This window comes from Hevea brasiliensis, chromosome 13, assembly GCF_030052815.1.
Source record: "Hevea brasiliensis isolate MT/VB/25A 57/8 chromosome 13, ASM3005281v1, whole genome shotgun sequence".
Classification (NCBI taxonomy): domain Eukaryota; kingdom Viridiplantae; phylum Streptophyta; class Magnoliopsida; order Malpighiales; family Euphorbiaceae; genus Hevea; species Hevea brasiliensis.
Window position 1 is genome coordinate 85,303,200 of NC_079505.1, and position 18,459 is coordinate 85,321,658.

The following is an 18,459-nucleotide window of genomic DNA, read 5'->3' on the forward strand; positions in this document are numbered from 1 at the left end:
ATTTTGAGCATAGGAATAATTTTCCATATGAAATTTTAAAAGTAAATATAAAACAAAAATAATGAAAGTTATTAATATAAATGATAAGAAAAGGCAAATTACTTTAAAAACATTTTATAGTTAATATTTCATTTGTATGTAATAAGCTAAAGTCCCACTAAGTATATTTGGCACAAATAAGATTTTAAGTCGTCAGGCTCCGATCAGTGAGAATTTTCAATATTAAAATACAAAACCTCAAGCATATGTATGTAGTTGGACGGAATGTAATATAATTTACTTTAATTAATCATGTAATATAATGAATGTATACTATAATGTAATATAATTATTATTTTATTTTTATTTAATTATAAAATAAAAATATAAAAAAATATAATATTTTCATTTTAATATTTATTTTTAGTGATAATAATAAGCGAGTGCAACTATTGTGATGATAGATAGTCGAGTGGTGTCATAGATTAGTCATAGCTGCTAGTATGGTTTTAACTCGAAATCAGATCGAATTAATTAATTCTAGTTTAATTCAAAGTCAATTATTGATTTTGGTTTTGGGTTAAATTAGTCCAGTTATGAGCCAGAAACAAAATGTGGGCACGACTAACATAGACTCAATCACGACCCAAGTTGAACCCAAAACTAGATCGGAATCAACTCAGTCAAATTCAAAATCAAAATTGATCAATATTTTATGAGTTAAAACCAATTAGAATTGTCTTTAGAGAGCTGATTTTGTAACACCCCTGATTTTTTTTATATATTATTATTGGGCTTCGTGTAGGTATCCTCAATTCGCGGAAATTCGACAGTTGTCCGGATCTGTGAATTTCTCGCCGAACATGCACTACTAGGAAAAGTCTCCGAATTGGATCGAGGTTTTGGCTAGCCCCCCATTGTCAGACGTTCCGAGCGCGTTCCCGAAGTCGGAATCGGCAAAGCTAAACCCGAACCTTATTTTTACGTAATTTTCTAGTGCTTAAATAGGATTAAAAATCCGTAAGATATTCGTGGTAGCTTAGAAAATTACGATTCTTTTTGCAATAGCTTAGTAATATTGCTAAGGACCGCGGGGCAAAGTTTTATAATTTTTAGAGCTTGTTTGGGCAGTTTTTGCAAAAATGGTCAATAATAAGGACTAAATTGAAATTTTTGCATATTGTGATGGATGATTGATTTGATGGGCCCAGGAGGGGCTGTGTGATATGATTGAACTGTGGATATATGGATTGTGAGTATAGAAGTGTGTTTTGAACCCTTTTGCATGTTGGGTAGGTCCTAGGTATAGGGGAGACACTGCCGAATTTTCGGCACGACTTAGGACGTAATTGGTCTTTTCTTTGTTTGTATTGAGTCAGATTGTATTAAATAAATGTAATATGATTGTCAGGTGAGCCGGGACAGCCTTCTTCCTCCGCCCAGCCGCCACAGTGATTGTCGTCAAGTCTGTGAGTAAAATATTAATTTTAATTGTAATTTCACTATTATTATATGTTCAGCATGCCCATGCATCACTTATATGCATATATTTATGTAGTTAAACTCTAGGCACGATTTATGTCGCATTCATAACTGTTAACGTGCCATGAGTGTTGTTGTGGTAATTTGGAGCAGTGTGCGTGCGTTGGCGTGCGTGTGATGTGGTGTGGACTATGGATAGGACGGGTAGTCACGGCTTGAGTTCTTCGCTGGGACCCGATCCTTCGAGGGGTAGTCACGGCTTGAGTTCTTCGCTGGGACCCTCGATTTGGTTTATTAAGCGAAAGTCCGGCTTGAGTTCTTCACTGCACCGAGTTGGATTTAAGAGAGCTGTATAGGGGATCAGCTCCCATATGTTATGATTGATGCTACAGGGTGCGTGAGTGCTCCAAATTACCTTTTTGATGCTATGATGTGAATTTATTGCTGATGTTGCATTTCATTCCACAGGTTGCATGAGTTTAGATAGTTATAGAGATTATGGTTAAAATTGATATTTTACTCTCTGAGTCGAACGCTCACTCCTGTTCAAAAATTTTTACAGGCCACAGGAGGATATTTTTGAGGTTAACCTGCTTTCTCCCTCGCAGGTCAATTATTACTGTTTGTATAAACTTGTTAAATCTTAGAATTTCCGCATGTGTTAGAAATGTTTATTTGATTTGGGTCTGTAAACTAAATTATTATTTTGGGACCTGTAAACTAAATATGCTATGCATGCTTGATGGATTGGATGAGGGAGCTGAGCTCCCATTTATTTTTATGTTGATGAGTATGTGGAGGGTGAGCTGAGCTCCCCAATTGACTATATATTGTGTTTACAGGTCGGGTGAGTCGAAAACTCCCCGTTGGAAAGTCCATTTTATGGCCGGACTCTGTCCGTTTGTTTTCTTGATATTGGGCCCAAATGGGCCTTAGAGTTGGGTTAATGAACAGTTAGGCTTACTACGGGCCTCGGGGGCTTTAAGCTGGCCCAGGTCCTAGTGCCGGTCCGGCCCATAGGTTGGGTCGTGACAAATGTGGTATCAGAGCTTAGGCTCCAGATTCATAGGGAAAAATTATCTAAGTGTTGGGAACAGTCTACTAGGAGTCACATGCGGAGTATAGGATTCTGTTTCGTCTTTTCCTGTAATTCTTTGTTTCTAGATTCTACGTTATACCTCGGGAAATATAAGATTACCTCAGTTAGTGTCTTGATTTTCGTGGAGTACATAGAAACATGAAATAGATTTAGCAAACTTATTGAGGTCTACGTTGGAAACACGTACTCCAATAAATACTATATTTTCGTCAGTATGGGTTTAAATGGTGTGCCCATTTCGTGCAAGGCACGAGTACATAAAAGTGAGTCTTGAAAGTACAGTTGCCCTAGATAAGGATGAGGATACCATTCTTTGGCGGTCATCGGTGGATGACCAGCATGAATAAATTTATGATAATAGAAGATTCAAGAGAGATAAGAGATTAAGAGACCTAGTCTGCCAGGACGTATCGTAGTAACTATACAATATTCTCGATGTCTGTTCTGTAAGCTGCAGATTACAGTACCGACATGAGATTATTGTGTAGAGCTGCGTACTTCCCTGTAGTGCTTATGATGAGGATGTTGCAGGCAGTCTCTGTTTTGGTACAGTAATGCCAGAACAGAGTTCTATATCTGCAAAGGAGTTGGGAACTCCTGGTTAGGGATCTAGAGCTAGAATATCGAAGGTCACAGTTGGGTGGTAACTAGAGTCAGTGACCCAGTTACCCTAGCATGAGCTAGAGTTACAGTAAGAGTTGCAAAGTAAAGGTGACACCTATAGAGTGAGACCATCTAGTCTTCGGTATGGAATTTTGGATGGTTTTTGCAGTATGACAAACATTTTGCTTAGAGCTTAGTGAGAATAGTATACCTTGTGTGTATCAGTATGGAATAAAGTACAACCCTACTACCTAGAGAAGGTCGAAACTATGAATATATGATTTACAGAGCTATGATATGATAAGAGAGACATTAGTTTGACATGGTTTTGGGCAAGGTGGTAAATGTAGTACCTTTGTTGCAGCAAGTTAGGGTATAGTCCTATCTTTTCAGAAGGGATCGAAAGTTATTACTAATAATGGTGACCCACAAAATAGTGCCCCAGATGGGACTGTAGAGTGTGGTAGAGAGTAGTTGGCTCGGGTATCCTGGAGAGGATACAAGTTCCATTATAGGAATCATATATAATCAGATCACGATGGATGTAAATCCTTTGAATTGGATGACGGGTTTGGGTGCCCGAAATCTTAAGTTTTGGAATTGAGTAAACATGGAAAATAATAATAATAATAATAAAAATAATAATAAATAAAATTACTGCAGAATCAGTTCTCGAGGTAGTAAGGGTATTATGTAAGCTAAAGGATAAGAATAGAAATCATACGATAAAGGTATGACTGCAATTTCCTGAGTTCCTTTCTGACTTCATATTGTTCAAACAGTAGTATAATCTAATTATAATAGTGTTAAGAGTAATAAATTAGCGAAGATAAATCACAGAAGGCCAGTAGATAGAGAAAGTGTAGAATGAAAATTGGGATAATTGATTACAGATGCAATATAATCTAAGTGCCAGTGGGAGTACTAGCTAGAGTGGTCAAAGGACCAAATCTGAGTAGCACAGACATATGATAACGCGATAGAGACTCTGAAAGATATAGTTAGCAAATTGTTATGTTAGGAAGAAGAATGGAACCAGGGATAGAATAGTCAAGTTCTATTTTGGGTAAGACAAAGGAAATAAATGAAAGGACAACCTAAAGAGCGCATAATAAAAGGAACAAAGTTAAGATATAGGATATGCTAAGTGTTATTCTTGGCAAGGAGAATAACAAGGATGGAAAATCCAAAATGGGACCACATTAGTGAGAAAAGTGATGGAGGTATGGAATACAATAATAATGAGTAAATGTTAGAAGGTGTGCGATGGTATTGCGGACTACCTAAATAGGTAGAGAAAGAGAAGTTAGTAAGCAGTAAGTTGAATAAAAGTCAGTCTAAGGGATCAAATAGGTATGATGAGAGGAAAAGAATGATAGATAATGACACATAGGTTTTAGGTTAGACTTTTGAGATAGTGAGAAGGTAGTTAGAGGTTCGTTATGAATGTCAGGCAAACATTTTTAGTGTGATCAACAGAATCACTTTGCAGTGAAGCAATAACGACAGAGCAACAGTAGGGGTAGAATAAAAAGTGACAAGTATGGATGGTAATAAATCACTAGAAAGTTTAAGGATCAAATTAATGACCATAGATAAGGGTGGAATTAGTGTTGGAAGAATCTATTAGCGAGAGAAATCTTTCAGAATTCAACAAGGGTTGAGGGCACAATATAAACGATGATAGATATGAATTATAGGTCGAGTATAAGTAAAGTTAATAAATTATAAAATATTATGTCAGGAAGGACGATGGTACAGTAAAGGGTTCATGTAGATGATACCTTATAGGTAGAGCACAATTGTGCTAGGAGATGATGAAATTTGAAGAGAAAGACTAAGAAACATAGGTTAAACGTTATTATATGGACAATCGGGCGTAGTTGAATATAAAGGATATTTTTCTTTCTTTTCAAGTTTAGCTCGTGTTTTTGATTTCAGAGCGTTATATAAGTAGCAGAGACTGAGGCAAGGAGACCTAGTTATTTGAGATTTTGATAGGCACCAATTCATATACAATTTCCTGATATGAGAATGACAGTAAGTGCATACCTAGTGTTAAGTATGAAAGGACGATCAGAGTAATGACAGGAGTTAAATTGAGTTAGCTACTAAGGCTTGCGACTGTTTTAAACTATGAGCTAGATGAAGTACTATTTATCGATGAGTTTCAATAGATGAAATTGTTGCTGATGGGTAATTTGAGGTTGAAGTTTAGAAAGCTATGGGCAGTATATATGATTATATTAAGGAGAATGAACACGTGAAGTATCTTGTTTGGAATTAAGGCATGACACATATTTCCTACAGCCGTGTTAGTTCAGATGGAACTTATAATTTATGGGGCTCATATTCATCCAGGATAAGCAATTTCCTACTAAGGCTGGTAGGGAATGATAATGTTCTGATAGTTAAGTTGGAAAAAAGGGGATACAAGAAAAATTTTCTATGGGTAATTATAAGTGTTACATAATGTGACGAATTTGCTGTTAGGAGTAAATCATAGGGTTAGAATTCTCGAAGTAATGAAACTAGTAATCAAGATAAGACTAAGAAATAAAAAGAAAGTTAAAGTTGATGATGGGATAGACATCTTTGAAGGAAAAGGTGTAAGGATGAGATAGGACTAAAATTAAGGAATAAGTACAGCAGGTTGAAAAGATACCAACAATACCAAAAATAGGAAAAGGGAAGTGGATAAGATGCAAAGGACAGGAAGAGAGCTAGATAGAGTCAGTTATAATGATGAGGATAAGGAGTGTCTAACCACTGCCCCTGTGTTAACACTACCTATGAGCGGTGAAGGATACACCGTGTACTGTGACGCATTCAGAGTTGGCCTAGGGTGTGTTTTGATGCAGAATGGAAAAGTAGTGGCTTATGCTTCAAGGCAGCTGAAGAGGCATGAGCAGAACTATCCCACCCATGATTTGGAAATGGCGACTGTAGTCTTTGCACTAAAAATCTGGAGACACTACTTGTATGGTGAAGTGTGCGAGATATACACCGACCATAAGAGTTTGAAGTACATCTTCCAACAGAGGGATTTAAACTTGAGACAGAGGAGATGGATGGAGCTTCTGGAAAACTATGATTGCACCATCCAGTACCACCCTGGGAAGGCCAATGTAGTAGCAGATGCTTTAAGCAGAAAATCTTCTGGCAGTTTGGCGCACATTTCAGCAGAGAAGAGACCGTTGATTCAGGAAGTACATGAGTTAATGGATCAAGGTTTAATCCTAGATCTTTCAGATGAGGGGGTCTTGTTGGCTCATTTTTCAGTGAGGCCAGACTTGCGAGATAGAGTTAGAGTTTCCCAATACAGAGACCAACAATTAATGAAGATCATATTAAGAGTACATAAAGGGGAATGTTGTTAGTTTGGATTTGCCAATGATGGTGCCCTAGTGCAAGGTTCTAGGATGTATGTGCCCGATGTGGACAATCTCAGAGATGAAATCATGCGAGAGGCACACTATACACTGTACAATGTCCACCCAGGTTCCACCAAGGTGTACCATGATGTGAAAGATAGCTATTGGTGGAATGGCATGAAGAGAGACATAACAAACTTTGTGTCCAAGTGCTTGACTTGTCAGAAGGTGAAGTTTGAACACCAGAGACCGTCAGGGAAGTTGCAAGAGCTCCCTATCCCAGAATGAAAGTGGGAAATGATTTCTATGGATTTTGTGACTGGGTTGCCTCGTACCACGCGAGGATATGATTCGATATGGGTAATTGTAGACCGCCTAACCAAATCAACTCACTTCTTGCCTGTGAAGACTACATATTCTGTAGCACAGTACGCTCGTCTCTACATTCGAGAAATAGTCAGATTGCATGGAGTTTCGGCTTCCATAATATCTGACAGAGGGCCCCAGTTCACTTCTCGGTTTTGGAGAAAGTTGCAGGAGGCACTTGGCACACAGTTGAACTTCAGTACGGCTTTCCACCCTCAGACAGACGGACAGTCCGAAAGGACAATCCAAACACTGGAAGACATGCTTCGCATGAGTGTTTTGGATTTTGGAGGTCAATGGGATGAGCAGCTAGCTTTGGTGGAGTTTGCCTACAACAACAGTTATCACTCCAGCATAGGGATGCCACCCTATGAGGCACTATATGGAAAAAAGTGTAGGTCTCCTCTGTGTTGGATGAAAATGGGGGAAGCGAAGGTGCATGATGTAGACCTAGTGCAGTACACTTCAGAGATAGTTCCTTTAATCAGGGAACGACTGAAAACAGCTTTCAGTAGGATGTAATAGAACTAAAGGAGAACTTGACATTTGAGGAGCAACCTGTAGCCATAGTGGACTACCAAGTGAGACAGCTAAGATCAAACCAGATCCCTATAGTTAAGGTTTTGTGGAGGAGCCAGTCAGTGGAAGAGTGCACCTGGGAGTCAGAACGGGACATGCGTAGCAAGTACCCTTATCTGTTCAATGTGTAATCATGTACTTTATTCTGCCTTGTGTAAAATTCGAGGACGAATTTTCTGTAAGGGGGGAAGAATGTAACACCCCTGATTTTTTTTATATATTATTATTGGGCTTCGTGTAGGTATCCTCAATTCGCGAAAATTCGACAGTTGTCCGGATCTGTGAATTTCCGCCGCATGCACTACCGGAAAAGTCTCCGAATTGGATCGAGGTTTTGGCTAGCCCCCCATTGTCAGACGTTCCGAGCGCGTTCCCGAAGTCGGAATCGGCAAAGGTAAACCCGAACCTTATTTTTACGTAATTTTCTAGTGCTTAAATAGGATTAAAAATCCGTAAGATATTCGTGGTAGCTTAGAAAATTACGATTCTTTTTGCAATAGCTTAGTAATATTGCTAAGGACCGCGGGGCAAAGTTTTATAATTTTTAGAGCTTGTTTGGGCAGTTTTTGCAAAAATGGTCAATAATAAGGACTAAATTGAAATTTTTGCATATTGTGATGGATGATTGATTTGATGGGCCCAGGAGGGGCTGTGTGATATGATTGAACTGTGGATATATGGATTGTGAGTATAGAAGTGTGTTTTGAACCCTTTTGCATGTTGGGTAGGTCCTAGGTATAGGGGAGACACTGCCGAATTTTCGGCACGACTTAGGACGTAATTGGTCTTTTCTTTGTTTGTATTGAGTCAGATTGTATTAAATAAATGTAATATGATTGTCAGGTGAGCGGATGACCTTCTTTCTCCGCCCAACCACGATGATTGTCGTCAAGTCTGTGAGTAAAATATTAATTTTAATTGTAATTTCACTATTATTATATGTTCAGCATGCCCATGCATCACTTATATGCATATATTTATGTAGTTAAACTCTAGGCACGATTTATGTCGCATTCATAACTGTTAACGTGCCATGAGTGTTGTTGTGGTAATTTGGAGCAGTGTGCGTGCGTTGGCGTGCGTGTGATGTGGTGTGGACTATGGATAGGACGGGTAGTCACGGCTTGAGTTCTTCGCTGGGACCCGATCCTTCGAGGGGTAGTCACGGCTTGAGTTCTTCGCTGGGACCCTCGATTTGGTTTATTAAGCGAAAGTCCGGCTTGAGTTCTTCACTGCACCAGTTGGATTTAAGAGAGTCAGATAGGATCAGCTCCCATATGTTATGATTGATGCTACAGGGTGCGTGAGTGCTCCAAATTACCTTTTTGATGCTATGATGTGAATTTATTGCTGATGTTGCATTTCATTCCACAGGTTGCATGAGTTTTAGATAGTTATAGAGATTATGGTTAAAATTGATATTTTACTCTCTGAGTCGAACGCTCACTCCTGTTCAAAAATTTTTACAGGCCACAGGAGGATATTTTTGAGGTTAACCTGCTTTCTCTCTCGCAGGTCAATTATTACTGTTTGTATAAACTTGTTAAATCTTAGAATTTTCGCATGTGTTAGAAATGTTTATTTGATTTGGGTCTGTAAACTAAATTATTATTTTGGGACCTGTAAACTAAATATGCTATGCATGCTTGATGGATTGGATGAGGGAGCTGAGCTCCCATTTATTTTTATGTTGATGAGTATGTGGAGGGTGAGCTGAGCTCCCCAATTGACTATATATTGTGTTTACAGGTCGGGTGAGTCGAAAACTCCCCGTTGGAAAGTCCATTTTATGGCCGGACTCTGTCCGTTTGTTTTCTTGATATTGGGCCCAAATGGGCCTTAGAGTTGGGTTAATGAACAGTTAGGCTTACTACGGGCCTCGGGGGCTTTAAGCTGGCCCAGGTCCTAGTGCCGGTCCGGCCCATAGGTTGGGTCGTGACAGATTTGTTAATAAAAAAAAAAACAATTAGATTGCATCAAAACCGAAACGAACTAAAATTAGAATTAGAATTAGAATTAGACAAAAAATGATGACTTTGAACCATCTTTGAATCAGGCTTATATCTCAAAATTGTACCTAGGCGGACACTAGGCGGTGGTGGTGAATTATAGTTCATGAGTCTAAATCAAACAAGAACTGTCTTTATCCTTTTTGAATTGGACCAGACCTGGTGGTTCCTATTAAGTATGGTTCAAATATTTTTTTTTTCAACAAAGAAAAATGAAATAAATAAATGAATTGACTCAAATTGAATTGAACTATAATATAATTAGAATCAAAACTAAAATTAGAACCCTATAGTTCGATTTAGACTGCTAGGCTTTACAAACCAGAACCACCAGTTTGGACTTGAAATTGAACGGAAATTGACTCATGGTTGTGGTTAGTTAATAGTTGCAATTAAGTATGGCTAGAATTGAATTAGCTTCTCTCAAGAAAACTCTTTTTCTCTTCTATTTTTCTCTTATTTTCTCTTTTTAATCTTCCGTTTGGGTAGTCACTAGTAAGTATTTTTGTTGGTAAGAATCCTTTCCCTTTCTTTTTTATTATTTTTTTTTCTAATAATTTCTAGATCTGTGTACGATTTGAACATATTTTGAATGTATCTTTTCAGATTTATCATTGTTGATAGATTTAGAGTGAATAAATTTTTAGATCTGTCCTTGTTGATAGATCTTGAGATTTTGTGATTTTTTTTTGTCATTGAAATGTATTTTTTTTTTTTTTGAAGAGTACTCTATGAGATGTAGATACTTTTACTATTTCTGTGTGAGTGGTTAATTTCATTCGTGTAAATATATAATATATTAGCTAATAATTTTCTTTTATACTCTATTTTTAATTAATAATTTTTTTTTCTATAAAAAAGAATTAGACTAGTCTAACTCAAAATCAAAAACGATTGAAGACAATATAAATTGATTTGAATAAAATCACATCTAAACCTTCAGTGTATGAATAAAAATAAAAAAAATAAAAAAAATAAAAAAACATAAGCTGGGAAGAGATGCAGATATTTGGTGGTGAAAGTTTCAGAGAGTTACTGGGAAGTTACGCAGAAAGTCCGGGGAAGCTCCATGCCTTTTTTCTCCATGAATGCACACATAACCTTGACGAGCAAGCAAGCAAGAGAAGAAAAGAAAACGAAAAAAAGAGGAAGAACAAGAAGAAGAAGAAGAAGAAAAACCTTAGACTAGTTACCCGTGTAAGCATTGAGAAAAATAAAAGTTCTTTCATGGCAATTTCCTTAAAGTTCAAAATTATACGAGCTGAGAATTCATCGATTGGTAAATTGAAAATGAAAATATTAACAATTTGATAAACATAAGACATGTTCATAATAAAATTATGCAAGATAATTATAATATTTAATGCATTTTGACAACAAATCATCCGCAATACGAACAAGAAGAGTTCAAAGGCCAACAGATATGCTGGGAAGAGATGCTGCTATATTAGGTGGTGAAATTTTCAGAGAGTTACTAGGAAGTTAGGCAGGAAGATCTGGGGAAGCTCCGTGCTATTTTTCTCTGTGATGGGAATGCACGCATAACCTTGACGGGCAAGCAAGAAAAGAAAAAGAAAAAGAAAAAGAAAAAGAAATTAAAATAATTTTTAAGAAGAGGCAAATTCTTTTAAAATTAAATTTTTAATAGTGAAAAAAAAAATTCTGAACTTTGAGCATAGGAACAATTTTCTATATAAAATTTAAAAAGTAAATATATAAAAAAAATAAAAGTTTATTAATGTAAATGATAAGAAGAGAAATATTCTTTTAAATATATTTTATAATTCATTTTTCATTCGTCTATAATAAGCTAAAGTCCCACCAAGTATATTTGGTAATGCCAGGCAACTGATCTGTGAGAATTTTCCAATATTAAAAGACAAAACCTTAAGCATATATGTGATTGGACGTAATGTAATTTAATTTAATTTAATTTAATTGATCATGTAATATCATTCCATTCTTATTTTTAATTATAAAATAAATATATAAGTAATGTAATATTTTTGTTTCAATATTTATTTTATGATGCTAACAGCAAGAGAGTGGCAACTATTGTGATGATAGATGGTCGGATGGTGTCATAGACAGTCATGGCCATTAGCATGATTTTAGCTCAAAATCAAACTTAATTAGTCAGTTCTAGCCTAATTTAATTTTGATTATCGATTTTAGTTTTGGGTTAGATCAGTCTGATGATGAGCTAAAACTGAATTGGCCACAACTACTGTAGACTTAACCATGATCTAAGTTGAACTCAAAATTGGATTCGAAACGACTTAGTCAAACTTAAAACCAAAATCTAAACCAAAATCTATTTTAGGGGAGGACTGTTCATCCCTTTTAAGTTGAATTGAATTGAAAATAATGATTCAGTTGATAGTCTAACTCAAGTCGAAATGATTTTTTTTTTTAATGAAAAAATTGAAAAATAACCATTAGATTACATCAAATTTAAAAACATTTTATAGTTAACTTTTCATTTGTATGTAATAAGCTAAAGTCCCACTAAGTATATTTGGCACAAATATGATTTTAAGTCGTCAGGCTCCGATCAGTGAGAATTTTCAATATTAAAATACAAAACCTTAAGCATATGTATGTGGTTGGACGGAATGTAATATAATTTACTTTAATTAATCATGTAATATAATGAATGTATACTATAATGTAATATAATTATTATTTCATTTTTATTTAATTATAAAATAAAAATATAAAAAATATAATATTTTTATTTTAATATTTACTTTTAGTGATAATAATAAGCGAGTGCAACTATTGTGATGATAGATGGTCGCGTGGTGTCATAGATTAGTCATAGCTACTAGTATGGTTTTAACTCGAAATCAGATCGAATTAATTAATTCTAGTTTAATTCAAAGTCAATTATTAATTTTGGTTTTGGGTTAAATTAGTCCAGTTTTGAGCTAGAACCAAAATGTGGGCACGACTAACATAGACTCGATCACGACCCAAGTTGAACCCAAAACTAGATCGGAATCAACTCAGTCAAATTTAAAATCAAAATTGATCAATATTTTATGAGTTAAAATCCAACTATAATTGTCTTTAGAGAGCTGATCTGTTAATAAAAAAAAAAATTAAATTGCATCAAAACCGAAATGAACCAAAATTAGAATTAGAATTAGACAAAAAATGATGACTTTGAACCATCTTTGAATCAAGCTTATATCTCAAAATTGTACATAGGCGGACACTAGGCGGTGGCGGTGAATTATAGTTCATGAGTACAAGAACTGTCTTTATCCTTTTTGAATTGGACCAGACCTGGTGGTTCCTATTAAGTATAGTTCAAATATTTTTTTTTCAACAAAGAAAAATGAAATAAATAAATGAATTGACTCAAATTGAATTGAACTATAATATAATTAGAATCAAAACTAAAATTAGAACCCTATAGTTCGATTTAGAGTACTAGGCTTTACAAACCAGAACCACCAGTTTCGACTTGAAATTGAACGGAAATTGACTCGTGGTTGTGGTTAGTTAATAGTTGCAATTAAGTATGGCTAGAATTGGATTAGCTTCTCTCAAGAAAACTCTTTTTCTCTTCCATTTTTCTCTTGTTTTCTCTTTTTAATCTTCCATTTGGGTAGTCACTAGTGAGTATTTTTGTTGGTGAGAATCCTTTCCCCTTTCTTTTTTTATTTTTATTTTTTAATAATTCCTAGATATGTGTACGATTTGAACATATTTTGAATGTATCTTTTCAGATTTATCATTGTTGATAGATTTAGAGTGATTAAATTTTTAGATCTGTCCTTGTTGATAGATCTTGAGATTTTATGATTTTTTTTGTCATTGAAATGTATTATTTTTTTTTGAAGAGTACTCTATGAGATGTAGATACTTTTATTATTTCCGTGTGAGTGGTTAATTTCATTAGTGTAAATATATAATATATTAGATTATAATTTTCTTTTGTACTCTATTTTTATTTAATATTTTTTTTTCTATAAAAAAGAATTAGACTAGTCTAACTCAAAATCAAAACCGATTGAAGACAATATAAATTGATTTGAATAAAATCACATCTAAACCTTCAGTGTATGAATAAAAAAAAATATATATATATAAGCTGGGAGGAGATGCAGATATTTGGTGGTGAAAGTTTCAGAGAGTTACTGGGAAGTTACGCAGAAAGTCCGGGGAAGCTCCATGCCTTTTTTCTCCGTGAATGCACGCATAACCTTGACGAGCAAGCAAGCAAGAGAAGAAAAGAAAACGAAAAAAAGAGGAAGAACAAGAAGAAGAAGAAGAAAAACCTTAGACTAGTTACCCGTGTAAGCATTGAGAAAAATAAAAGTTCTTTCATGGCAATTTCCTTAAAGTTCAAAATTATACGAGCTGAGAATTCATCCATTGGTAAATTGAAAATGAAAATATTAACAATTTGATAAACATAAGACATGTTCATAATAAAATTATGCAAGATAATTATAATATTTAATGCATTTTCACAACAAATCATCGGCAATACGAACAAGAAGAGTTCAAAGGCCAACAGATATGCTGGGAAGAGATGCTGCTATATTAGGTGGTGAAATTTTCAGAGAGTTACTAGGAAGTTAGGCAGGAAGATCTGGGGAAGCTCCGTGCTATTTTTCTCTGTGATGGGAATGCACGCATAACCTTGACGGGCAAGCAAGAAAAGAAAAAGAAAAAGAAAAAGAAATTAAAATAATTTTTAAGAAGAGGCAAATTCTTTTAAAATTAAATTTTTAATAGTGAAAAAAAAAATCTGAACTTTGAGCATAGGAACAATTTTCTATATAAAATTTAAAAAGTAAATATATAAAAAAAAAACAAAAGTTTATTAATGTAAATGATAAGAAGAGAAATATTCTTTTAAATATATTTTATAGTTCATTTTTCATTCGTCTATAATAAGCTAAAGTCCCACCAAGTATATTTGGTAATGCCAGGCAACTGATCTGTGAGAATTTTCCAATATTAAAAGACAAAACCTTAAGCATATATGTGATTGGACGTAATGTAATTTAATTTAATTTAATTTAATTGATCATGTAATATCATTCCATTCTTATTTTTAATTATAAAATAAATATATAAGTAATGTAATATTTTTGTTTCAATATTTATTTTATGGTGCTAACAACAAGTGAGTGGCAACTATTGTGATGATAGATGGTCGGATGGTGTCATAGACAGTCATGGCCATTAGCATGATTTTAGCTTAAAATCAAACTTAATTAGTCAGTTCTAGCCTAATTTAATTTTGATTATCGATTTTAGTTTTGGGTTAGATCAGTCCGATGATGAGCTAAAACTGAATTGGCCACAACTACTGTAGACTTAACCATGATCTAAGTTGAACTCAAAATTGGATTCGAAACGACTTAGTCAAACTTAAAACCAAAATCTATTTTAGGGGAGGACTGTTCATCCCTTTTAAGTTGAATTGAATTGAAAATAATGATTCAGTTAATAGTCTAACTCAAGTCGAAATGCTTTTTTTTTTTTAATGAAAAAATTGAAAAATAACCATTAGATTACATCAAATTTGAAAACATTTTATAGTTAACTTTTCGTTTGTATGTAATAAGCTAAAGTCCCACTAAGTATATTTGGCACAAATATGATTTTAAGTCGTCAGGCTCCGATCAGTGAGAATTTTCAATATTAAAATACAAAACCTTAAGCATATGTATGTGGTTGGACGGAATGTAATATAATTTACTTTAATTAATCATGTAATATAATGAATGTATACTACAATGTAATATAATTATTATTTCATTTTTATTTAATTATAAAATAAAAATATAAAAAATATAATATTTTCATTTTAATATTTACTTTTAGTGATAATAATAAGCGAGTGCAACTATTGTGATGATAGATGGTCGGGTGGTGTCATAGATTAGTCATAACTACTAGTATGGTTTTAACTCGAAATCAGATCGAATTAATTAATTCTAGTTTAATTCAAAGTCAATTATTAATTTTGGTTTTGGGTTAAATTAGTCCAGTTATGAGCTAGAACCAAAATGTGGGCACGACTAACATAGACTCGATCACGACCCAAGTTGAACCCAAAACTAGATCGGAATCAACTCAGTCAAATTTAAAATCAAAATTGATCAATATTTTATGAGTTAAAATCCAACTAGAATTGTCTTTAGAGAGCTGATCTGTTAATAAAAAAAAAAAAAACAATTAGATTGCATCAAAACCGAAACGAAGCAAAATTAGAATTAGAATTAGACAAAAAATGATGGTCTTTGAGTCAAGCTTATATCTCAAAATTGTACATAGGCGGACACTAGGCGGTGGCGGTGAATTATAGTTCATGAGTCTAAATTGAACAAGAACTGTCTTTATCGTTTTTGAATTGGACCAGACCTGGTGGTTCCAATTAAGTATGGTTCAAATATTTTTTTTTTCAACAAAGAAAAATGAAATAAATAAATGAATTGACTCAAATTGAATTGAACTATAATATAATTAGAATCAAAACTAAAATTAGAACCCTATAGTTCGATTTAGAGTACTAGGCTTTACAAACCAGAACCACCAGTTTCGACTTGAAATTGAACGGAAATTGACTCGTGGTTGTGGTTAGTTAATTGTTGCAATTAAGTATGGCTAGAATTGGATTAGCTTCTCTCAAGAAAACTCTTTTTCTCTTCCATTTTTCTCTTGTTTTCTCTTTTTAATCTTCCGTTTGGGTAGTCACTAGTGAGTATTTTTGTTGGTGAGAATCCTTTCCCCTTTCTTTTTTATTATTTTTTTTTCTAATAATTTCTAGATCTGTGTACGATTTGAACATATTTTGAATGTATCTTTTCAGATTTATCATTGTTGATAGATTTAGAGTGATTAAATTTTTAGATCTGTCCTTGTTGATAGATCTTGAGATTTTGTGATTTTTTTTGTCATTGAAATGTATTATTTTTTTTTTGAAGAGTACTCTATGAGATGTAGATACTTTTATTATTTCTGTGTGAGTGGTTAATTTCATTAGTGTAAATATATAATATATTAGATTATAATTTTCTTTTGTACTCTATTTTTATTTAATAATTTTTTTTCTATAAAAAAGAATTAGACTAGTCTAACTCAAAATCAAAACCGATTGAAGACAATATAAATTGATTTGAATAAAATCACATCTAAACCTTCAGTGTATGAATAAAAAAAAAAAAAAAAAAACATAAGCTGGGAGGAGATGCAGATATTTGGTGGTGAAAGTTTCAGAGAGTTACTGGGAAGTTACGCAGAAAGTCCGGGGAAGCTCCATGCCTTTTTTCTCCGTGAATGCACGCATAACCTTGACGAGCAAGCAAGCAAGAGAAGAAAAGAAAACGAAAAAAAGAGGAAGAACAAGAAGAAGAAGAAGAAAAACCTTAGACTAGTTACCCGTGTAAGCATTGAGAAAAATAAAAGTTCTTTCATGGCAATTTCCTTAAAGTTCAAAATTATACGAGCTGAGAATTCATCGATTGGTAAATTGAAAATGAAAATATTAACAATTTGATAAACATAAGACATGTTCATAATAAAATTATGCAAGATAATTATAATATTTAATGCATTTTGACAACAAATCATCGGCAATACGAACAAGAAGAGTTCAAAGGCCAACAGATATGCTGGGAAGAGATGCTGCTATATTAGGTGGTGAAATTTTCAGAGAGTTACTAGGAAGTTAGGCAGGAAGATCTGGGGAAGCTCCGTGCTATTTTTCTCTGTGATGGGAATGCACGCATAACCTTGACGGGCAAGCAAGAAAAGAAAAAGAAAAAGAAAAAGAAATTAAAATAATTTTTAAGAAGAGGCAAATTCTTTTAAAATTAAAATTTTAATAGTGAAAAAAAAAATTCTGAACTTTGAGCATAGGAACAATTTTCTATATAAAATTTAAAAAGTAAATATATATATAAAAAAATAAAAGTCTATTAATGTAAATGATAAGAAGAGAAATATTCTTTTAAATATATTTTATAGTTCATTTTTCATTCGTCTATAATAAGCTAAAGTCCCACCAAGTATATTTGGTAATGCCAGGCAACTGATCTGTGAGAATTTTCCAATATTAAAAGACAAAACCTTAAGCATATATGTGATTGGACGTAATGTAATTTAATTTAATTTAATTTAATTGATCATGTAATATCATTCCATTCTTATATTTAATTATAAAATAAATATATAAGTAATGTAATATTTTTGTTTCAATATTTATTTTATGGTGCTAACAACAAGTGAGTGGCAACTATTGTGATGATAGATGGCCGGATGGTGTCATAGACTAGTCATGGCCATTAGCATGATTTTAACTCAAAATCAAACTTAATCAATCAGTTCTAGCATAATTTAATTTTGATTACCGATTTTAGTTTTGGGTTAGATCAGTCCGATGATGAGCTAAAACTGAATTGGCCACAACTACTGTAGACTTAACCATGATCTAAGTTGAACTCAAAATTGGATTCGAAACGACTTAGTCAAACTTAAAATCAAAATCTAAACCAAAATCTATTTTAGGGGAGGACTGTTCATCCCTTTTAAGTTGAATTGAATTGAAAATAATGATTCAATTGATAGTCTAACTCAAGTCGAAATGCTTTTTTTTTTAATGAAAAAATTGAAAAATAACCATTAGATTACATCAAATTTAAATCAAACTATACCAAATGAGAATTAGAATTAGATTTGGACTTAAACGATAATTTTCAACCATCTTTGAATTAACCTCAGTTACCAAAATTGGACTTAGGTAAACACTAGATGACGACGGTGAATTACAGTTCATGAGCCCAAACCAAATTAGAACTGTCTTTATCCATTTTGAATTGGACCAGACCTAGTAGTTCCTATTTGGTTTGGCTCAAATCATAGTTTAGTGTTTTTTTTTAACAAAGAAAAAATGAAATAAATCAAACCGAATTGAACTAAAATAGAATTAGATTCAAAACTA